Source organism: Somniosus microcephalus, chromosome 15, assembly GCF_052327205.1.
Source record: "Somniosus microcephalus isolate GS21.2 chromosome 15, FLI_Smic_1.0, whole genome shotgun sequence".
NCBI lineage: Eukaryota > Metazoa > Chordata > Chondrichthyes > Squaliformes > Somniosidae > Somniosus > Somniosus microcephalus.
In genome coordinates this window covers 91076740-91100413 of record NC_141001.1, presented here as the reverse complement: position 1 = coordinate 91100413, position 23674 = coordinate 91076740, and the positions used below count along the sequence as shown (strand labels likewise).

At 45.6% G+C, this 23674-nt stretch overlaps 1 protein-coding gene across 1 annotated transcript in view; it reads right to left on the bottom strand.

Annotated features, from left to right (window-relative positions):
- mettl15 (methyltransferase 15, mitochondrial 12S rRNA N4-cytidine) overlaps positions 1 to 23674 on the bottom strand; it is a 155264-nt gene that overhangs the window by 129152 nt on the left and 2438 nt on the right. The window lies entirely within an intron of this gene.

Below are 23674 nucleotides of genomic sequence, written 5' to 3'. Positions count from 1 at the left end.
CCCCAAAACACTACTTAAACTTTAAATAAAATTTTAAAAAACACCCCAATCATTAAATTAAGTATAAATAAGTTTAAAAAAATAATTTAAACAATTTTTTTTTTTGAAAAAAATAAATTTTTAATTAAAAGGGTCTAAAACTAAACTTACCTTATTGTAGATTCTTTAAAATAATAAACCTGTGGGAAAAAAAATTCTAAATTGCACTAAAACACCACTTACCTGTAAAAATAAATACTTACGTGTGCTTTTTACAAGCGTAAAGACCGGAGGCCTTTACACATGCGCAAATCCCCCAAAACAGAGGAAATCCAAGACGCACGCACTGCCCCCTACAGCCCATGCGCTAGCCTCTTCACCTCTTGGGTTAGAGGAGAGGAAATGCCGGTTTTCAGCGCATGTGCTGTGCATGCTGAAAACCGGCATTTCCTCCGGCCAGACGCGTGAGTACCCCTTCCGTACTCACACGTTTGGGGAGGAATTACTGCCCCAATCTGTTTCAGCCTTGAATATACTCAATGACTCACTATCCACAGCCCTTTGGGGTAGAAAATTCCAAAGATTCACAAACCTCTGAGTGAATAAATACTTTATTTCAGTGTTAAATGGCCGACCCCTTATCCTGAGACTATGCCCCCTAGTTTTAATCGCTCCAGCCAGGGGAAACAACCTCTCAGCATCTACCCTGTCAATCCCCCTCAGTATCTTATATGGTTCAATGAGATCACCTCTCATTCTTCTAAACACCAGAGAGTATCGGCCCATTCTACTCAATCTCTCCTCATACGGAAACCCTCTCATCCCAGGAATCAATCTAGTGAACCTTCATTGGACCACTTCTAACGCAAGTATGTCCTTCCTCAGATAAGAACAAAACTGTGCACAGTACTCCAGGTGTGTTCCTTTTTTATTCGTTCCAGGGGTGTGGGCGTCCCATTTATTGCCCTCGAGAAAGTGGTGGTGAGCGCCTTCTTGAACCGGTGCAGTCCCTGTTGTGAAGGTAGCCCCACAGTGCTGATAGGGAGGGGGGTTACAGAATGTTGACTTAACGACAATGAAGGAACGGCAATATATTTCCAAGTCAGAACGGTGAGTAACTTGGAGGAGAGCTTGCAGGTGGTGGTGTTCCCATACGCCTGCTGCCCTTGTCCTTCTCAGTGGTAGAGGTCGCGGGTTTGGGAGATGCTGCCGAAGAAGCCTTGGCAAGTTGCTGCAGTGCATCTTGTAGATGGTACACACTGCAGCCACGGTAGTGGAGGGAGTGAAGGTTTAAGGTGATGGATGGGGTGCCAATCAAGCGGGCTGCTTTGTCCTGGATGGTGTCAAGCTTCTGGAGTGTTGTTGGAACTGCACTCATCCAGGCAAGTGGAGAGTATTCCATCACACTCCTGACTTGTGCCTTGTAGATGGTGGAAAGGCTTTGGGGAGTCAGGAGGTGAGACACTCACCACCACTCGGCTCCAGACCTCATTACTGCCTTGGTCCAAACATGAACAAAAGAGCTTAATTCCAGAATGAGCCGAGAGTAACCGCCCTTGACACCAAGGCAGCATTTTGACTGAGTGTGGCATTAAGGAGCCCTCGTAAAATTGACGTCAATGGGAATCAGGGGGGAAACTCTCCACTGGCTGAAGTCATACCTAGCACAAAGGAAGATGTTCATGTTTGGACCAAGGCAGTAATGAGGTCTGGAGCCGAGTGTCTCACCTCCTGACTCGCCACAGAATACTCAGCCTCTGACCTGCTCTTGTTGCCATAGTATTTATGTGGTTGCTCCAGTTAAGTTTCTGGTCAATGGTGAACCCCAGGGTATTGATGGTGGGGGATTCGGCGATGATAATTGCGTTGAATGTCAATGGGCAGTGGTTAGACTCTCGCTTGCTGGAGATGTTCATTGCCTGGCACTTGGGTGGCGCGAATGTTACTTGCCACTTGTCAGCCCAAGCCTGAATGTCATCCAGGTCTTGCTGCATGCGGACATGGACTGCTTCATTATCTGATATGCAATCATCAGCGAACATTCCCACTTCTGACCTTATGATGGAGGTAAGGTCATTGATGAAGCAGCTGAAGATGGTTGGGCCTAGAACTCCTGCAGCAATGTCCTGGGGCTGAGATTATTTCCTTCCAACAACCACAGCCATCTTCTTTTGTGCTAGGTATGACTTCAGCCAGGAGAGTTTCCCCCCTGATTCCCATTGATTTCAATTTTACGAGGGCTCCTTAATGCCACACTCGGTCAAATGCTGCCTTGGTGTCAAGGGCAGTCACTCTCACCTCATTCTGGAATTAAGCTCTTTTGTTCAGGTTTGGACCAAGGCAGTAATGAGGTCTGGAGCCGAGTGGTCCTGGCGGAACCCAAACTGAGCATCAGTGAGCAGGTTATTGGTGAGTAGGTGCCGCTTGATAGCACAGTCGACAACACCTTCCATCACTTTGCTGATGATTGAGAGTAGACGGATGGGGCGGTAATTGGCCGGATTGGATTTGTCCTGCTTTTTGTGGACAGGACATACCTGGGCAGTTTTCCACATTGTCGGGTAGACGCCAGTGTTGTAACTGTATTGGAACAGCTTGGCTAGAGACGTGGCTAGCTCTGGAGCACAAGTCTTCAGCACGACAGCCGGGATGTGGTTGGGTCCATAGCCTTTGCTGTATCCAGTGTCCTCAGCTCTTTCTTCATATCACGTGGAGTGAATCGAATTGGCTGAAGACTGGCTTCTGTGATAGTGGGGACCTCAGGAAGAGGCCGATATGGATCATCCACTCGGCACTTCTGACTGAAGATGGTTGCAAACGCTTCAGCCTTGTCTTTTGCACTCACGTGCTGGGCTCCACCATCATTGAGGTTGGGGATATTGATGGAGCCTCCTCCTCCCGTTTGTTGTTCAATGGTCCACTACCATTCACGACTGGATGTGGCAGGACTGCAGAGCTTTGATCTGATTTGTTGATTGTGGGATTGCTTACCTCTGTTGATAGCATGCTGCTTCCGCTGTTTAGCAATGCATGTAGTGCTGTGTTGCAGCTTCCCTAGGTTGGCACCTTATTTTGAGGTACGCTTGGTGTTGCTCTTGGCATGCTCTTCTGCATTCCTCATTGAACCAGGGTTAGTCCCCTGCCTTGATGGTAATGGTAGAGTGAGGGATATGCCAGGCCATGAGGTTACAGATTATGGTGGAATACAATTCTGCTGCTGCTGATGGCCCACAGTGCCTCATGGATGCCCAGTTTTGAGCTGCCAAATCTGTTCTGAATCTATCCCATTTAAGCACTGTGGGAGTGCCACACAACACAATGGAGGTTGTTCTCCGTGTGAAGACGGGACTTCGTCTCAAGGACTGTGCGGTGGTCACTGCTACCAATGCTGTCATGGACAGATGCATCTGCGACTGGTAGATTGGTGAGGACGAGGTCAAGTAGGTTTTTCCTTCGTGTTGGTTCTCTCACCACCTGCCGCAGGCCCAGTTTGGCAGCTGTGTACTTCAGGACTCGGCCAGCTCGGTCAGTAGCGGTGCTACCGAGCCACTCTTGGTGATGGACATTGAAGTCCCCCACACAGAGTACATTCTGTGCCCTTGCTACCCTCAGTGCTTCTTCCAAGTGGTGTTCAACATGGAGGAGTACTGATCCATCAGCTGAGGGAGGGCAGTAGGTAGTAATCAGCAGGAGGTTTCCTTGCCCATGCTTGACCTGAAGCCATGAGACCTCATGGGGTCCGGAGTGGCTTGCTAAGCCATTTCAGAGGGCAGTTAAGAGTCTGGAGTCACATATAGGCCAGTCAGGTAAGGACGGCAGATTTCCTTCCCTAAAGGACATTTGTGAACCAGATGGATTTTTACAACAATCCGATAGTTTCATGGTTACCAATACTAATACTAGCTTTTTATGCCAGGTTTATTTAATTTATCGAGCTGCCATGGTGGGATTTGAAGTCACATCTCTGGATCATTAGTTCGGGCCTCTGGATTACTAGTCTAGTAACATAACCACTGTGTTACCGATTCCCTCACCAAAGCCCTGTATAATAGTAAGACTTCCTTACTCTTATACTCCAACCCCCTTGCAATAAAGGCCAACAAACCATTTGCCTTCCTAATAACTTACTGTACCTGCATGCTAACTTTGTGTTTCCTGTACGAGGACACCTAAATCTCTGTGAACATAGTTTCTCACTATTTAAAAAATATTCTGTTTTTCTATTCTTCCTACCAAAGTGAATAACCTCACATTTCCCCACATTATACTCCCATCTGCCACCTTATTGTCCACTCACTTAACCTGTCTATATCCCTTTGCAGGCTCTTTGTGTCTTCCTCATAAGAAATCTTAACGGATTTCAAGAAGGAACTAGGCAGGTTCTTGTCAACAAATGGGATTCAGAGTAGTTAGAAATACACCAAGGGAACTATGCCTAGGTAGGCTAGATGGACTAAAGGTCTTCTGCCTGAAACTGTTACTGTTTATGACTCTAATGCCCTGTGAAGTAATAACAAATTTGTATGGACGCATCAGCAAAAACCCAGGTATTGCATCAGGATCAGACTAAGGCAAAGTCCTGTTCATTAACATCAAAGGAGCTAATGCAAAACTAACGTGAATGTAGGTAGAAGGGAAACTCTCTACTGACTGGGCTCACACGTGACACAAAGAAATATTGTTGTGGTTGTCAGAGACCAGTCATCACAGCCACATGACATCACTGCAGGCATTTTTCAGGGAAATGTCCTCAGCCAATCATCTTCAACTGCTTTATCAATCACCTTTCCTCAGTCATAATGTCAGCAGTGGGGCTGTTCACTAAAGATTCCACAGCGTTCAGTTGTATTCACAAGTTCTTCGATAATGAAGTAACTTTTCTAGCCTATAACAGGACCTAAATAGCATGCAGGTTTATGCTGATATAAGTGCTAAGTAATGACCATCTTAAACAAGAGAAAATCCAGCCACCTGCCCTTGACCTTCAATGGCAGCACCATTAAGAGTCCCGCGCCAACAATATCTTGGAGGTCACCACTGATCAAAAACGTAACTGGACTAGCTAAATCACCACAATAGCTACAAAAGCAGGGCAGAGGCTAGGTTCTCTGTGATGTGGCTCAACTCGTGACCCCGAAAGCCTCTCAACATCCACAAGGCTCAAGTCAGAAGTGTGATGGAATCTTCACCACTTGTCTGGATGGGTGTAGCTGCAACATCGCTTAAGAAGCTCAACACCATCCAGACAGAGCAGCTAGCCTGATTAGTGCCCTAGCTGCTAGACTTAATATCCTACCCCTCCACCACTGTATGAGCTTTAAGATACACTGCAGCAACTAACCAAGGTTACTTTGACAACACTTCCCTCGCCTGTAGGGTTCTCAAAATTCCCACATTCCCCAAAAGTTACCAAAAAAAGGGACCCTGAATGGACAAGTTATTAAAAAGGGTACCCAAAAGAAAATGGCTTCTGAAACCTCGTGACAGAAGCCTGCAGGATTTTAAAAAGCAAGGCCCTGCAAAAGCAGGCCCATTCAAAGCTTTGAAGAGAAACCTGGCATGCATGGACCTGTGAAAGACTTTGTCATTTCTAAAGCCAGACAGCTAGATAAACACAGAATATACATTCTTCATCTTGAAACAGGTCGACTCAGGATAGACCTAATCTTGAGGCCATTAACTTTCTGCATAAATAATCGGTAACAGCTCAAAGTAGCTACCAAGCCAGGAAAAGATGATTAAACTTCATAAATGACAAACAGCCAGGATATTGAAGCCGTTAAGCAAGGAGACAACTGCCCCAAAAGCCGTTAAGGTGAATGACTGTCAACACTTTAGACGAGCCCGCCAAAATTAAACAAAGAACTGACCTGATTTGGCGCGCAGATAAGGGGTGAAGAACCGTTATAATTGTAGGCCCACCGGTAGCCAAGCTCTCTGGCCCCGTACTCTCGACTCAACACACACAGGACACACGGGGCCGCAAGCGGGCAGGCGAGACGAGACGAACGGCAAGGCCGATAAGCAGAGAAGGGCAGCGTAAAGAAGCTTTGGGGACGAGCGGGCACACACCCCGGTAAGCGGACGTTCGATGCATGGGTAGAAGGAGTAGCTGACGACCACAAGCACCGCGGTAACAGACCCAAGCTAACACCATAGACTGCCAACCGAACCTCAACCGCAACAAAACCTTCGACGACCAGACCACCACCAGAAGAACAACCATTCTGCGAGGTAAAGTACCCAACAAAGACTTTACTCCCTATCTCTAACAGAGAAAAAGAGGGTACTTTACTCAGACGACTCCACCGCCACGCCCTGGGACCACGTGACGACGGCAGGCCCCAAAGGACACAAAGAGCGAACCCCAAAACCACAACCGGCTTAATCAACAGGTTTCGAACCGTCAAAAAGGAACCCCATTGGTGAGCATAAATCCCTGGCCCCTCGTAGCTCAATCTAGTTAGGTATTGGGGGTGGGACAAGGGTAGGGGGATTTTTAATGTGTTTGTTCCCTCGATGTGCTGTGTGTTCCCCATTCCCAAATAAGTGCACTTTTATATGCCTGTAATTATTCTAGTAATTTTCAGTGTCGTGATTTTATTGTGCCTTTAATAAAAATACGGTTTTCTTGCACCAAACCAGTTGTCTACTCTATTTCTGTATCGCCGCCTGTACCTAAGTCCGATGTCTAGAACCCAGGGGTGTGGGAGCGATTCGAACCGCTCAGAGACAGTCAGGGGCAGAGCTGACTGGGCACACGCCACCCCCTACACGCCTGGTACCTTTACCACCAAAAAGGATAACAGCAGCATCATCTCCAAGTTCTCCTCTAAGTCACACACCATCATGACTTGGACATACATCACCATTTCTTCATTATCGCTGGGTCATAATCCTGGAATTCCCTCCCTAAAGTTACTGTAGGTGCACCATCACAAGGACTGCAGCAGTTCAAGAAGGCCTGCCACCACCTTCTCAGAGCAACTAGGGATGAGCAATAAATACAGTTTTGCTTGTGCTACCCACATCCCAAGAACAAATAAAAAAGGAGAAAAATTACCAACCAAGGTAACAATCACTGTGACCATTGCAGCAGACAACAGTAGAAAATAATTTCCTCTCTGTTTGGGGACAGATTACACAAGTGTGATGCAGCCAGTTGGAGGGGGAAGGGTGGGATAAAAAGAATCATATAATGCTCAGAGGGCTAGCACATCCCAAAATAATTTTAAAAGGACCATGTTATTCTTGATTCTCCTGTTAGATGACTAAGCTATGGTACAGTACATGGAGAAGCTCTTCTGTCCATTTGCCATTCTAAATACAGGAAACTTTGTGCTATCCGGCACCCACGGGACCGAGCTGCTGCCGTTGCCTCAAAACTGCCATACTCTCCAGAGTTAATGTTGAGAGATACGGAGATTCTTATCTCCGTATTTGACAACAAACACTGTTGCTTAGCAACAGCTTCTAAACACTCGGGTGTGGCCCTAAAGCTCTGTAGCTGAAGCTGTTGCTATAGCTACAGACCTTGCACAGCTTGACTGTTCAAACAAAGCAAAAAAACCCAACAAAAAGAATAAAAAACGGCTGCTGATTTTTGCCGGTGGCTCCAGATTGCTGGATAGCTCACCTCCGGATAGCACAAAGTTTCCTGTAATCATTTAATTACAGTAATTTTGCCTTTATTCCAGATGAGTGCCACCATGTTTGAGAAATATGAAACACTGATTTTTAGTCGAATATTTTTATCTGTCTTGCATTAGCCACATCAGAAAACATGGATACTTGTAATGTAACAGCCCGTACTTAAAAATGTGTTATGCAATCTTTAAGAGACAATCCCTTTCAAGTCCGTAACTTTGTAGATAACAAAATGGATGAATAAACATTGAGGTATAGAACATAAATGTGCAATAACTGGTAGTTGTTAAAAAAAAATATCCAGAGCATGTCAATCAGACTAACTAAGCAGAGAGCTCCGCTTTAATTAAGCAGTTTCCAATTAACTAGTCTAGCGCTTCTCTAGCCTGTGTTGGCTATGACTCAGTGTACTGACTCATCCAGCCAAACTTTCTACTGGAAGAAAAAATATCAGGTCTGCTGCAAGTTTGTTATAAAAAAGTGACCCTGAACGCAATGATGGCTCATCAGGAGGATCTGGGAGCAGCACATTAAAGTGATGGTTGGCAACCAGGTTTTTCTTCTTCAAACTTTATAAAACTGCAGCATTAAATACAATTTTACAAAGTGGCTGTTAACACTGATAATTCACAAAATCAATTTATGGGGTTTTAATGAGAATGGAATATCTAGTTCCAATTTTGAAAAAAAAAATCAATAGAAAATACTATCATCAACTTCTGGCATTTTAAGCTATTGCTGTATGGTTCAGATACATTTAGTAAAGGAATCGCTATGAACCTGTTAAAATAGCCAAAATCAGAACTCTACTAAGGAGAGAAATAAACCTAAAAGGGAAATGCATTCTAAAGCACAAATGGTTCATTATCAATGAAATCATAAAAATTGCTCTTAGAACTATACCTAGTGACTTCTGTTACAGACAAACTGTACATATTGCATGTTGCAAAAATGCTCACATTTGCAATGCAAAACAATTCCATGGGAATAAGGATTTTTTTTCTTATTGACAGATGCAAACAGCAGAACCAATGTTACTTGCTGCAGTACTTGAATTAATCATTCTTAATTCATTAAAAACTAAAAGTGCATTCATGTGTGCTCAGTTTAATTTTACATTATGATTTTTCCTGATTAAAGAAAACAAAATACTGATCTAAGGGAATATTAACTGCAAGAACGTTAAAAAAAAGTCTCATTTAGTAAGCCTAGAAATCTTCAAAATTGCAAAAATTAAGGAACGCTAAAGTAATACTAACACATACAACTTTATGAAAGTGTTACACATCTTGCTTTTTAAAAAACTTCAATACTGTACTTCCAATCTATTTGGCCACCTCACATGCACCAATCGCTACTCCTGCATATTGCAATTTCATTTCTTTGATCCAGACTTTTTTCAAATAATTACAATACACGTGTCTAAATTAGGTCAAATTGGCACAGTACATTAATCCTGAATGCAATAATTATTGATGTGTTCAAAGATAGAGAATGTCATATCTGAACCAAATGGAAAAATTAAGCAAATAAAAGTTTTTATAAAGAAATCTATGGGGAAAGGACGGGGGAGTGGGACGAGCTGAAATTGCTCTTGCAGAGAGCAGGCAAGGGCTCGTCGGGCCAAATGGCCTCATTGAGTGCTGTAACCATTCGATGAAATCTACCAATCCAACTGGCAAGTTGCAACCCCATCTCTTTCCATGCTGCTGAATCTATATTAAGGACTATAGCAAAATAATGTATTCATTTTATTTCTAGAAATTAACTTATTACAATAGTAAGCACCTACTGAGTGCACCCCCCCAAAAGCTGACATACTAATGAATACCAGGGATACTGTACTAATATTCTCTATTCCAATGTTTTTGACATTCTTTTAAAAACTTCTCAACTGTACTCTGTGAATGATTAACATTTTAGTTTCTCAGTTTACTTACTTCCCAATAGAAAAATAGGAGCAGGAGTAGGCCATTCGGCCCTTTGAGCCTGCTGCGCCATTCAATATGATCATGGCTGATCCTCTATTTCAATACCATATTCCTGCTCTCTCCCCATGCCCCTTAATGCCTTTTGTGTCTAGAAATCTATCCATCTCCTTCTTAAATATATTCAGTGACTTGGCCTCCACAGCCTTCTGTGGTAGAGTGCATTTTATGTGGCTATAGTGACTGAGGACTATGATTTCCATCTGGTGATAGTCACAATCGTTTTTGATTTCCTCGCAATTACTCTTCTATAAAATTTCACTCAGGTACTTCTGTATGTTGACTTTAAGGATAAACAAACACAAAAATCAGCAAGTGCTGGAAGATTACATGAGCTGCAACTGCATCAATGGTATAAGAACCATACCCAGCCACTAAAGGTCCTGTTTTCATCCTTTTTTCAGAGAAATCTTGATATTTAGAGAAAGAGTGTGGATCAAATATAAACTACATTTATGGTCTCCATCAACCAGGGCTCTTGTGGGAGGAGCACATTACCAAAAGAAGGAGGCCATTCAGCCCATCGAGTCCATGCCGGCTCTCTGTAGAGCAATCCAGTCAGTCCCATTCCCCTGCTCTATCCCCGTAGCCCTGCAAGTTTATTTCCCTCAAGTGCCTATCCAGTCTCCCCTTGAAAACATTGAGTGTCTCCACTTCCACCACTTCCGTCGGCATAAAAAAGTTTTCCTCACATCCCCCCCGTATCTCTTGCCCAAAACCTCCCTGTTCCTGGGACTAGGGACAGGGTCACTGGCAAGGCTTGGAAGCTAAGCAGAGCCAGGCCTGGTTAGTACCTGGAGGGGTGACCATCAGGGAAGACCAGGTGCAGAAGGTCACGGAAGGAGCCCCGAGGAGGGGCGGTTGGTGAGAAGGTCACGGAAGGAGCCCCGGGAGGGGCGGCTGGTGAGCAGGCCCGGGCGTTGGGCTGAAGATTGTCAGACAGGAGGAATGGTGGAAATGGAATGGCGGCGCGCACAGACGCAGCGGCTTTGCTTCTCCCAGGACGGTGCTATTTACGTTTAATGTTAATGTTATTTATACTGGACTCATGGGAGCTTGCAAGATCACATTTCGTTGTTCATGTACTTGTACAATGACAATAAAGTTGAATTATTATTATTAAATTTCCTCATACCATCAACTAGTGGGAACAGCCTTTCCCCGCCTAGCCTATCCAAACCCATCATAATCTTGTACACCTCTATCAAATCACCCCTCAACCTCCTTTGCTCTAATGAAAACAAATCCAGCTTCTCCAACCTGTCCTTGTAGCTAAGATCCCCCATCCCCGGAACCATTCTGGTAAATCTCCTCTGCACCCTTTCAAGTGCCTTCACATCCTTCCTAAAGTGCGGTGACCAGAACTGGACGCAATACTCCAGGTGTGGCCTAACCAGCACTTTATAAAGGTTCAGCATAACTTCTCTACTTTTGTACTCAATACCTCTATTTATGAAGCCCAAGATCCCATATGCTTTGTTAACCACTCTCTCAATATGTCCCACGACCTTCAGGGACCTACGCACATTAATTCCCAGGTCCCTCTGTCCCTGCACACTCTTTAAAACTGTGCCATTAAGTGTATATTGCCTCTCCCTGTTCCTTCTGCCAAAATGCATCACCTCACACTTCTCTGTATTAAATTCCATCTGCCACTTGTCTACCCATTCTGCTAGCCTTTCTATGTCCTGTTGCAGTCGATTGGTATCATCCTCACTGTTTGCCACACCTCCAAGTTTGGTGTCATCTGCAAATTTAGAAATTCTACTCTGTATTCCAATATCCAGGTTATTTATATATAACAAAAAAAGCAGTGGCCCCAGCACTGACCCTTGGTCACTGTCTACCATCCTCCAGTCTGAAAAACAGCCATTTACCGCAACTCGCTGTTTTCTGTCCTTAAGCCAATTCCTTATCCAAGCTGCCACTGACCCACCTATTCCATGAGCCTCAATTTTGTTAACCAGCCTTCTATATGGTACTTTGTCAAATGCCTTCCGAAAATCCATGTAGACAACATCCATTGCATTCCCTTCATCAATCCTCTGTTACTTCATCAAAAAATTCAATTCGATTAGTCAAACACGATCTGCCTTTTACAAATCCGTGTTGGCTCTCCTTAATTAGCTTAAACTTCTCCAAGTGCCCGTTAATTTTTTCCTTGATTATTGTTTCTAAAACTTTATCCACCAGATGTTAAACTGACCGGCCTGTAGTTACTAGGACTGTCTTTACACCCTTTCTTGAACAAATGTGCCAGAATACAGAGTATTTTCTAGTTAATATATAAAGCCAATGTCCTACACACATTTGTTTGTAGAGCATATTTGTCCCAGAGACTTCAAATCAGAGTACCATTTTAGGATTGGCAAAGTCTGATAACAGACAGAAAAACTGGCCTATTGTGAAAAACGGTAGTCTCCTTAGTAAGGTGGGTACAAAGATGATATATTACTAAGTTTTTAGTTTGTTGACCACTCTTGCTGAAGTTAAGACCAACAGGAAACCAGTGTGTGCCAGGAACATTATACATGGCAACAATAGTTTTGATGTAGTCATGATCAACTCTGCCAAATAAAATCCTCCCTACAATGCTAAAATAAAGTAGCGGGGAGAATGAGTAGCAAAATATTTTGATCAATTTGATGCTGTGCACTGAAATTAACTGTTAAAAATGAGAAAATGGAGTGTAATTTATGTGAAGCACAATACAAGTAGTCTTCCAGAGTCTGGCTATGCTGTCTGCTATAGGGATATGCAACATGCTGCATGTTTGAAATGACACCATGAGGCTCAATGATGTTTAACGTTGAAACAAATATATAAAATGAAATGCACTGAATACCTATTTTAAAAGTGGTTTGTCTTTCCACTGAAGGTTGCACCCAGGCTGATAGCTCACAACAGAGCTCTATCCATGGCAATCCCACCCTGGTCTCCTCTACCCTACTGCTCAACACCCCTTGCCCGTAATAGTGGATATATTTTAGCTCAATCTACAAATTTGGGCTATAAGTTAAAGCACATTGCCCATCCCCTGATCCTGTTTGTTCTGTACCTAGTTGCACTGGTCCCATTTAATTTCCAAGACTCTTCACTGCTAGACTGTGCTGTGCACTTCAGCTGCCATGACTCTAATCTCCCATTTATTTCCAGCCTGCACTGATACTGTTCAATGATCTTGCTTTGTGGCTGCTGACCCTGATCGGCTTCACTCTGCCTTCCCTCTATGCGGAACTGAATTCAACTGGCCTGTCAAGTTCCCACTGCTGCTACAATCTCATTTGTTTCTCACTTCCTTTTATCTTTTCTTTGAACCATCGTTCTCATTTGCATTGATGCAGTGGATTTAACTTTCACCCGTACCTGGCTCCCCAGACTTCACTTCTCCTGTCCCTGGGTTTCACTCCTATGGATCTGATCTCCTCTGCCGATCCACCACATCCATTGCTGTGCAATGCCAACAGCTGAACAACCTGTGCTGGCCCCTTGATTGACTTCCTCCACTGGGCAAGCTTCACCAGTGCCTCAGCTGATATTCTGCTCCTCCAAATGACTACTGGATCCAACCCTCTCCACCACTGACTCTGAACCTGGTCGGTGGCTGCTTCTTGCTAACTCCACAGTGTCTACAAGTTGGATGTATTACACCACAGCCTTCTGGCCCTTAGATTTTAATTTGGAACTGTTTCATATTGTCTCCTCCCTGTCCTGTTTATGAACGCAATGTCTCGCCTAATTTCTGCTATGCCTTTGCAGCCCAGAATCCTCTGTGTCCATTCACGTGTGCATTTTAGCTGCTGCTCTGGACCCAGACCCATTGCTTCTACCTCTCCTTCTGGCCCCTTTCAGGCCTTTTTCTCCTCTCACATATGCCCCCAAACTGTTGTACTTTCTGAATAACTTAACTAATTCACCAAATTAGTGAAATATAATTATGATGAAGTATGCCCTCTGTGCTTATATTATACACGTCTGTTGAAATACAATATCCAAAGTACTTTTATTACAGAGAAGGGTTGGGGGAAGGGAAGCGTACAGGATGAAGGTATCTGAATACTTGGTGCTGGTAAACAAACACTACTGAAGTGTTTATAAAACACTAATATTTTGAAGATCAGTAGAAATGGTTTCTCTGCAATATATTTTGCAGGGGAGTTGGCACGGGCTCGACGGGCCGAATGGCCTTCTTCCTTGCTGTAACCATTCTATGATTCCACCATTCTATGATTTTATAATAATTTTAACGTGGAAGTCCTGGTTCTGAAATTCTATTCACTGTTGTGATTGACAAGAGTAAATACTGTACTCCCCAAATCACATATTCCCACTCCAAAAAATATCTTCCAAAACTGCAATAATCCTATCCTAAATTTAAGGATACAACAAAGCTTTTGCATTCGTCTTTATTTTTTCCAAAAAGTGCTCCAATCTCACTACACAACTATTCTGCTTTGCACACCAATATGTATGGAACCTCTGGTTCGCCCCACCTAGTGTCCAAGGCAGCCTATCTCAAGCTCATTTATCTTAATCCTCAGCAGCAGTAAGAACAATACACAAGAAACAAACAATTGGAATAAGGATTAGAAATATTAGGAGCATACTCGCAAAATAATTAAAAATTGCTTTCTTGTATACTTACAAGGAGGGGTTAATTTAACGAGGATGTACGGTAGCATAGTGGTTATGTTACTGAACTAGTAATCCAAAGGCCTGGACTAATAATCCGGAGACGCGAGTTCAAATCCCACCACGGCAGCTGGGGAATTTAAATTCAGTTAATTAAATAAATCTGGATTAAAAAGCTAGTATCAGTAATGGTGACCATGAAACTACCAGATTGTCGTAAAAATCCATCTGGTTCACGAATGTCCTTTAGGGAAGGAAATCTGCTGCCCTTACCCGGTCTGGCCTATATGTGACTCCAGACCCACAGCAATGTGGTTGACTCTTAACTGCTCTCTGAAATGGCCTAGCAAGTCACTCAGTTGTACCAAACTGTTATGACAGAGTTAGCACTGTGAGAGTACCTTCACCACAAGGACTGCAGCAATTCAAGAAAGTGGCTCACCACCATCTTCTTGAGGGCAATTAGGGATGGGCAATAAATGCTGGCCTTGCCAGCAACATCCCATGAATGAATAAATAAATTGTAAATTCATTCACCCATTTTAAAGTCATTCTGACTTACATATTGGAATTATAAATTACTATGATCACATTTATGGTAGAGCCTACCCATGCAAACTTGTTACACCATAATTATAACCTCCCACTAGTAATAGCACTATAGAACCTCCCACGAGTAATAGCACTGTAGAACCTCCACTGGCAGGAGGGTGCAATTAGTATGACAAGTTTACATTTCCAGTTTCCATTATAAAAATTAACATAGGCAATGATAGTGAAAACATTTGATGAGAAGTGCACACAGATGCACAATTGTAATATACAATAGATATATTTCAAGTAATACTTGCATTTATTTAAGTACTGTATTGCAATAAACACACATTTATTTATGTAGACAACTAATATTATTTAAATCAAAAGCTGCTGCATGTTTGCACTGACACTGCAAGGCTCTCTTGTGATGTTTAACATTGAAACAAATATATAAAATAAAATACAATCAGTACCTATTCCGAAGGGACCGTTCCCTCCGCAACACCCCGGGGTCCACTCTTCCATCACCCACTCAGTTTCCCCGGCACTTTCCCATGCAAGTGCAGGAGATGCAACACCTCCTCCTTTCCCAACATCCGGGGCCCCAAACACGCCTACTGTATTCACTGCTTGCGATGTGGTCTCCTATGCATTGGGCAGACCAAACACAGATTGGGTGATAGCTTTGCTCAGCACCTCCATTCAGTCCGTTAGCGTGACCCTGAGCTTCCGATCGCTTGCCACTTTAATTCTCCATCCCACTCTGACCTCTTTGTCCTTGGCCTCCTACACTGTTCCAATGATGCTCAATGCAAGCTGGAGGAACAGCATCTCATCTTTCTATTAGGCACTTTCTAGCCATCCGGCCGTAACAACTTTAGGTCTTAACCACCGTTCCCATTTTCTTGGAAAGCAGGTGCTGATTATGGAGGATGGCTGCACCGGAGCCACTGAGATTGGAGGAGGTGTGGGCTGGTGCTTGGGGTGAGCCGGCAGGGTGGTCCGCACTCCTGCTGTCTACCTACCTTTCTCCAGCACATTTCCGGGTCACGGGAGCCTTCTCTTTTTCCAGACTTTCCATGCTTCCTTCCTCTTCTGCTGTAACCATTTACACCTCCTCTGGACCCATCTTTGTTTCTTTACTTGTCCCATTATCACCTCATTTTGCCTTGCACCATCATCCCTTTTGTCATGTAATCACTCCTGCCCTTCACCTATCACAGACTTTTCCCTCTGTTCTTTCCTCCCAAGACCCACCCCCCCCCGCACCCCCACCCTTTTTCCCTGGCTCTGTACTTGCTTAAAAACTGTTAAATCTCTACGTCATGAGGGGATTGTCTTATGAGGAGAGATTCAGTAGATTAAACTTCTACCCTTCGTGCTTCGGATCCACCCAGGATTACAAATATCTCCAAGATATTCATCGTTCCTCGAACTATTGCTCTCGCTGCATCCTGAGATCTACGCTCAACGCCATGCGGAGCCACATGAACACTCTCGACTTCTCTCTTCAGCAACACCGGCGCACTCTATCTCAAAGCTGTCCGGGTCCACAGTTCCATTTCATCCTTCGACTCATCCGACGCTTCAACAAAAAACTTTTCTTCTTCCTTTCCGATGTCAAGGATCGCAAGCTTCATCAACTCTTGGACACCAACGCCCCTCCGGAACCTTCTTCCCCTTCACTTTCCTCTGAACCCCTTCTCCCAATCTCACCCCCTGCCGCGTTTTCACTATCCCCTCTGACCTTCCACTCTCTGACCCTGAACGATCAGTCCTCAGCAAAGGCCTGAGCTTCATCCCCTTACGCCCCCACCTCAATGAATTTCGAGCTCGGCATGATGTTGAGCTCTTTTTCCGCCGCCTTCGTCTCCGTGCCCACTTCTCTGGCCAGGAGTCTTCCCCCCGCACAACTGACCCTTTCTCCCGCTTGCAGAATTCCTGTTCTACCTGGAATCCCCCTGGCCTCTTACCCTCTCTAGATCTTTTCATCGCTAACTGCCGCCGTGACATCGGCCGTCTCCATTTTTCTGCTCCCCTCACTCACTCCAACCTACCTCCCTTTGAACTTGCAGCACTCCGTTCTCTCCGATCCAACCCTGACATTGTCATTAAACCCACTGACAAGGGTGGTGCTGTTGTTGTTTGGTGCACTGACCTCTACCTAGCGGAAGCTGAACGCCAACACTCCGACACCTCCTCCTACCTCCACCTGGACCATGACCCCACTACCGAACATCAAACCACCGTTTCCAAGACTGTCACTGACCTCATCTCCTCTGGAGATCTTCCCCCCCCCCGCTGCCACCAACCTCATAGTTCCCCAACCCCGCACAGCACGCTTCTACCTCCTTCCCAAGATCCACAAACAGGACTGCCCTGGTAGACCCATCGTTTCAGCCTGTTCTTGCCCCACGGAACTTATCTTTTCCTATCTTGACTCTATCTTTTCTCCCCTTGTCCAGTCTCTTCCCACCTACATCCGCGACTCTTCGGACGCCCTCCGCCACTTTAACAGTTTCCAGTTTCCTGGCCCCAACCGCTTCCTTTTCACCATGGACGTACAATCCCTCTACACCTCCATCCCCCACCCGGATGGCCTGAGGGCGCTCCGCTTCTTCCTTGAACAGAGGCCCGACCAGTCCCCATCCTCCACCACCCTCCTCCGCCTGGCTGAACTTGTTCTCACATTGAACAACTTCTCCTTTAACTCCACTCATTTCCTCCAAATCAAAGGTGTTGCCATGGGTACCCGCATGGGTCCTAGCTATGCCTGCCTTTTCGTGGGATATGTGGAACAATCTTTGTTCCAGTCCTACTCGGGTCCCCTCCCTCACCTCTTTTTCTGATACATTGATGACTGTATCTGTGCCGTTTCCTGCTCTCGTCCCGAACTTGACAATTTCATTCACTTTGCCTCCAATTTCCACCCTTCCCTCACATGGTCCATCTCTGACTCTTCCTTTCCCTTCCTCGACTTCTCCGTCTCCATCTCTGGGGATAGGTTATCGACCAATATTCACTACAAGCCCACTGACTCCCACAGCTACCTGGACTACACTTCCTCCCACCCCGCTTCCTGTAAGCACTCTATTCCATTCTCCCAGTTTCTCCGTCTCCGCCGTATCTGCTCCGATGATGCCACCTTCCACACCAGTGCTTCAGACATGTCTTCCTTTTTCCGCAACCGAGGATTCCCCTCTACCGTGGTTGACACTGCCCTTGACCGTGTCAGTTCTATCTCCCGCACTTCTGCCCCTCCCTCCTAGAACCACGATAGGGTTCCCCTTGTCCTCACCTTTCACCCCACCAGCCTCCACATTCAACGGATCATCCTCCGGCATTTCCGCTACCTCCAAAGTGATCCCACCACCAAACGTATCTTCCCCTCCCCTTTCAGCATTCCGCAGGGACCGCTCCCTCCGAGACACCCTAGTCCACTCCTCTATCACCCCAAACAGCCCTTCCCCTTCGCCTGGCACCTTCCCGTGCAAGCAGAGGAGATGTAACACCTGCCCCTATACCTCCCCCCTTCCCACTGTCCAGGGCCCCAAACACCCCTTCCAGGTGAAACAGCGATTTACTTATACTTCTCGCAATCTAGTATACTGTATTCGCTGCTCACGATGCGGTCTCCTCTACATTGGGGAGACCAAATGCAGATTGGGTGACCGCTTTGCGGAACACCTCCGTTCAGTCCGTAAGGGTGGCCCCGAGCTTCTGGTCGCCTGTCATTTTAATTCACCACTCCATTCCCACTCGGACCTCACCGTCCTTGGCCTCTTGTATTGTTCCACGGAAGCTCAACGTAAACTCGAGGAACAGCACCTCATCTTCCGATTAGGCACTCTGCAGCCTTCCGGACTCAATATCGAGTTCAACAATTTCAGATCATAACCTCGGCCCCTATTTCATTTTTTCTTGTAATTTTTCCACTCCTTTCCCCCCCCCCCTTTCCTTTTGTTTCTCTCTCACACCTGGCAGCTATCTCTTGCCCTGCCAGTACACTTTACACCTAATCTCAGCCTATTACCATCTCGTCTAGCTTCTAATACCTTTTATTGTCTCTTTTACTTCTTTTGTTTCTTTTATTCTTTTGTCCGATCGCAGCCCTGCCTCCGATCTATCTTCTTTTCTTTCCAGTTTTGAAGAAGGGTTCCACCCGAAACGTCAACTCAAATTTCTCTCCACGGATGTTGCCTGACCTGCTGAGTTTTTCCAGCATTTTCTGTTGTTATTTCAGGCCTATATTCCCTAGAGTTTAGAAGAATGAGAGGTGATCTCATTGAAACGTATAAAATTCTTAAGGGGCTTGACAGGGTAGATGCTGGGAGGATGTTTCCCCAGGCTGGGGAGTCACGGTCTCAGAGTGGGGGTTCGGCCATTTGGGACTGGGATCAGGAGGGATTTCGGGTCTTTGGAGTCCCCTGCCTCAGAGGGCTCTGGATGCTCAGTCGTTGAGTGTACTCAGAGCAAAAACCGATGGATTGTTGGATACTGGGAGAATCAGGGGATATGGGGAAAGTGCTGGGGTTGGAGTTGAGGTGGAAGATCCGCCATGGTCTTGTTGAATGGCGGAGCGGGCTCGAGGGGCCGAATGGCCTACTCCTGCATTGGTTTCTTATGTCATCGACCTGAAAGGTTAACTGTTTCTCTCCCCACATATGCTATCTGACCTGCTGAGTGATTTTTTTTTTTAAAAGGGCCTTTAACATTCATCCTTTCACATTCACATCCAATGCATATTGCCTTTATAACCTACCTCCCTCTGAACTTGCAGCACTCCGTTCTCAGATCCAACCCCAACATTATCATTAAACCTGCTGACAAGGGTGGTGCTGTTGTTGTTTGACGAACCGACCTCTACCTAGCGGAGGTTGAACGCCAACTCTCAGACACCTCCTCCTACCTCCGCCTGGAACATGACCCCACTACCGAACATCAAGCCACCATTTCCAAGACTGTCACTGACATCATTTCCTCTGGAGATCTTTCCCCCACAGCCGCCAACCTCATAGTTCCCCAACCCCGCACAGCCCGCTTCTGCCTCCTTCCCAAGATCCACAAACAGGACTGCCCTGGTAGACCAATCGTTTCAACCTGTTCTTGCCCCACGGAACTTATCTCTTCCTATCTTGACTCTATCTTTGCTCCCCTTGTCCAGTCTCTTCCCACCTACATCTGTGACTCTTCCGAAGCCCTCCGCCACTTTAACAGTTTTCTGGCCCCAACCCTTTCCTTTTCACTATGGACATCCAATCCCTCTACACCTTCATTCCCGCACCAGGACGGCCTGAGGGCGCTCCGCTTCTTCCTTGAACAGAGGCCCAACCAGTCCCCATCCACCACCTGGCTGAACTTGTTCTCACATTGAACAACTTCTCCTTTGACTCCACTCACTTCCTCCAAATCCAAGGTGTTGCTATGGGAACCCGCATGGGTCCTAGCTATGCCTGCCTTTTCGTGGGATATGTGGAACACCCTTTGTTCCAGTCCTACTCAGGTCCCCTCCCTCACCTCTTTTTCCGGTACATTGATGACTGTATCGGTGCCGTTTTCTGCTCTTGCCCTGAACTAGATCATTTCATTCACTTTGCTTCCAATTTCCACCCTTCCCTCACCTTCACATGGTCCATCTCCGACTCTTCCCTTCCCTTCCTCGACTTCTCCGTCTCCATCTCTGGGGATAGGTTATTGACAAACATTCACTACAGGCCCACTGACTCCCACAGCTACCTGGGCGACACTTCCTCCCACCCCGCCTCCTGCAAGGACTCTATTCCATTCTCCCAGTTTCTCAGTCTCCGGCGCATCTGCTCTGACGATGCCATCTTCCATACCAGTGCTTCCGACATGTCTTCCTTTTTCCTCAACCGAGGATTCCCCTCTACTGTGGTTGACACGGCCCTCGACCGTGTCAGTTCTATCTCCCGCACTTCTGCCCTCACCACTGCCCCTCCCTCCAGAAACCACGATAGGGTTCCCCTTGTCCTCACCTTTCACCCCACCAGACTCCACATTCAACGGATCATCCTCCGCCATTTCCACCACCTCCAGCGAGATCCCATCACCAAACACATCTTTCCCTCACCTCCCCTTTCAGCATTCCGAAGAGACCGCTCCCTCCGCAACACCCTGGTCCACTCCTCTATCACCCCCAACACCCCTTCCCCTTTGCCCGGCACCTTCCCGTGCAAGCGCAGGAGATGCAACACATGCCCTTATACCTCCCTCCTTCCCACTGTCCAGGGCCCCAAACACCCCTTCCAGGTGAAACAGCAATTTACTTGTACTTCTTATAATTTAGTATACTGTATTCGCTGCTCACGATGTGGTCTCCTCTACATTGGGGAGACCAAATGCAGATTGGGTGACCGCTTTGCGGAACACCTCCGTTCAGTCCGTAAGGGGGACCTCGAGCTTCCGGTCGCCTGTCACTTTAATTCTCCGCTCCACTCCCACTCAGACCTCACCGTCCTCGGCCTCTTGCATTGTTCCACTGAAGCTCAGCGTAAGCTCGAGGAACAGCACCTCATCTTTCGATTAGGCACTTTACAGCCCTCTGGACTCAACATAGAGTGCAACAATTTCAGATCATAACCTCGGCTCCTATCCTATATATATTTTTTAACCACACCTTTTGTTTGTGTCTTTTCTTCTCTCCCACAAGGCAGCTGTCTTTCATTCTGCCAGCGCAATTCACACTTCATCTAGAGCCATCCTTTGTTTCTTAACCTGTCCCATTACCATCTCCTTTTGCCTTGAATATCTCTTAATGTCTCTTAACCTCTCCTGCCTTCTATCCTATCACAGACCTTCCCTTTTGTTCTTTCATCCCCTCCACCCTTTCCCAGCCCCCAACTTGCTTAAAAATCTGTTCCATTTCCTGCTTTTTTCCAGTTCTGACGAAAGGTCATCGACCTGAAACGTTAACTGTTTCTCTCTTCACAGATGCTGCCTGACCTGCTGAGTATCTCCAGCATTTTCTGTTATTATTTCAGATTTCCAGCATCTGCAGTATTTTCTTTTTGCTTTTATAAGCTCCTGTGTGGAAAATTATTGTGCTAATAAAACCATACTTCTACTGATTACAAATCATTTTCATGTCAATATTTGGGACTTATTAGCATATGTTAATTTCAAACTATTTATCGTCACTCCCAAAACTGATCACAAGTTATTGAATATATTTGTCCTCCAATAACTAGGCTCATATGGAGCATAAAAGACGTGCATTTATATAGCGCCTTTCATGACCATCAGACATCCCAAAGCACTTTACAGCCAATGAAGTACTTTTGAAGTATATAAATGATGAAGTATATGAAGTTTGATATATATATAAATGACCTGGATATTGGAATAGAGTAGAATTTCTAAATTTGTCGATGACACCAAACTTGGGGGTGTGGCAAACAGTGAGGATGATACCAATCGACTGCAACAGGATATAGAAAGGCTAGCAGAATGGGCAGACAAGTGGCAGATGGAATTTAATACAGAGAAGTGTGAGGTGATGCATTTTGGCAGAAGGAACAGGGCGAGGACCTGGGAATTAATGTGCATAGGTCCCTGAAGGTGGCAGGACATATTTTGAGAGAGTGGTTAACAAAGAACATGGGATCTTGGGTTTCATAAATAGAGATATTGAGTACAAAAGTAGAGAAGTTATGCTGAACATTTATAAAGCACTGGTTAGGCCACACCTGGAGTATTGCGTCCAGTTCTGGTCGCCACACTTTAGGAAGGATGTGAAGGCCCTTGAAAGGGTGCAGAGGAGATTTACCAGAATGGTTCCAGGGATGGGGAATCTTAGCTACAAGGACTGGTTGGAGATGCTGGATTTGTTTTCAGTAGAGAAAATGAGGTTGAGGGGTGATTTGATAGAGGTGTACAAGATTATGACAGGTGTGGATAGGCTAGATGGGAAAAGGCTGTTCCCACTAGTTGATAGGACTAGGCGACACAGATTTAAGGTTTTGGGCAAGAGATACAGGGGGGATGTGAGGAAAAACTTTTTTACGCAGCGAGTGGCGAGGATCTGGGACTCGCTGCCGACGGAAGTGGTGGAAGCGGAGACACTCAATGTTTTCAAGGGGAGACTGGATAGGCACTTGAGGGAAATAAACTTGCAGGGCTATGGGGATAGAGCGGGGGAATGGGACTGACTGGATTGCTCTACAGAGAGCCGGCACGGACTCGATGGGCTGACTGGCCTCCTTCTGTGCCGTTATGACTCTATGAAGTGTAGTCACTGTTGTAATGTAGGAAACACGGTAGCCAATTTGCACACAGCAAGCTCCCACAAACAGCAATGTAATAATGGCCAGATAATCTGTTTCAGTGATGTTGATTGAGGGATAACCAGTAATGTTTGAGTAGGGTCCCCATCAGTAATGTTACAGCCGAGTCATAATACACATAAGAACATAAGAAATAGGAGCAGGAGTAGGCCATTTGGCCCTTGGAGCCTGCTCCACCTATCAATAAGATCATGGCTGATCTTCTTCCTCATCTCCACTTTCCTGCACTATCCCCATATCCCTTGATTCCCTTAATATTCAAAAATGTATTGATCTCTGTCTTGAATATACTCAATGACTGAGCCTCCACAGCCCTCTGGGGTAGAGAATTCCAAAGATTCACCACCCTCTGAGTGAAGAAATTTCTCCTCATCTCAGTCCTAAATGGCCGACCCCTTATTCTGAGACTGTCACCTCTGATTCTAGACTTCCCAGACAGGGGAAACATCCTCCCTGCAGCTACTCTGTCAAGCCCTGTAAGAATTTTGTATGTTTCAATGAGATCACCTCTCATTCTTCTAAACTCTAGTGAATATAGGCCTAGTCTACTCAATCTCTCCCTATAAGACAATCCCCCCATCTCAGGAA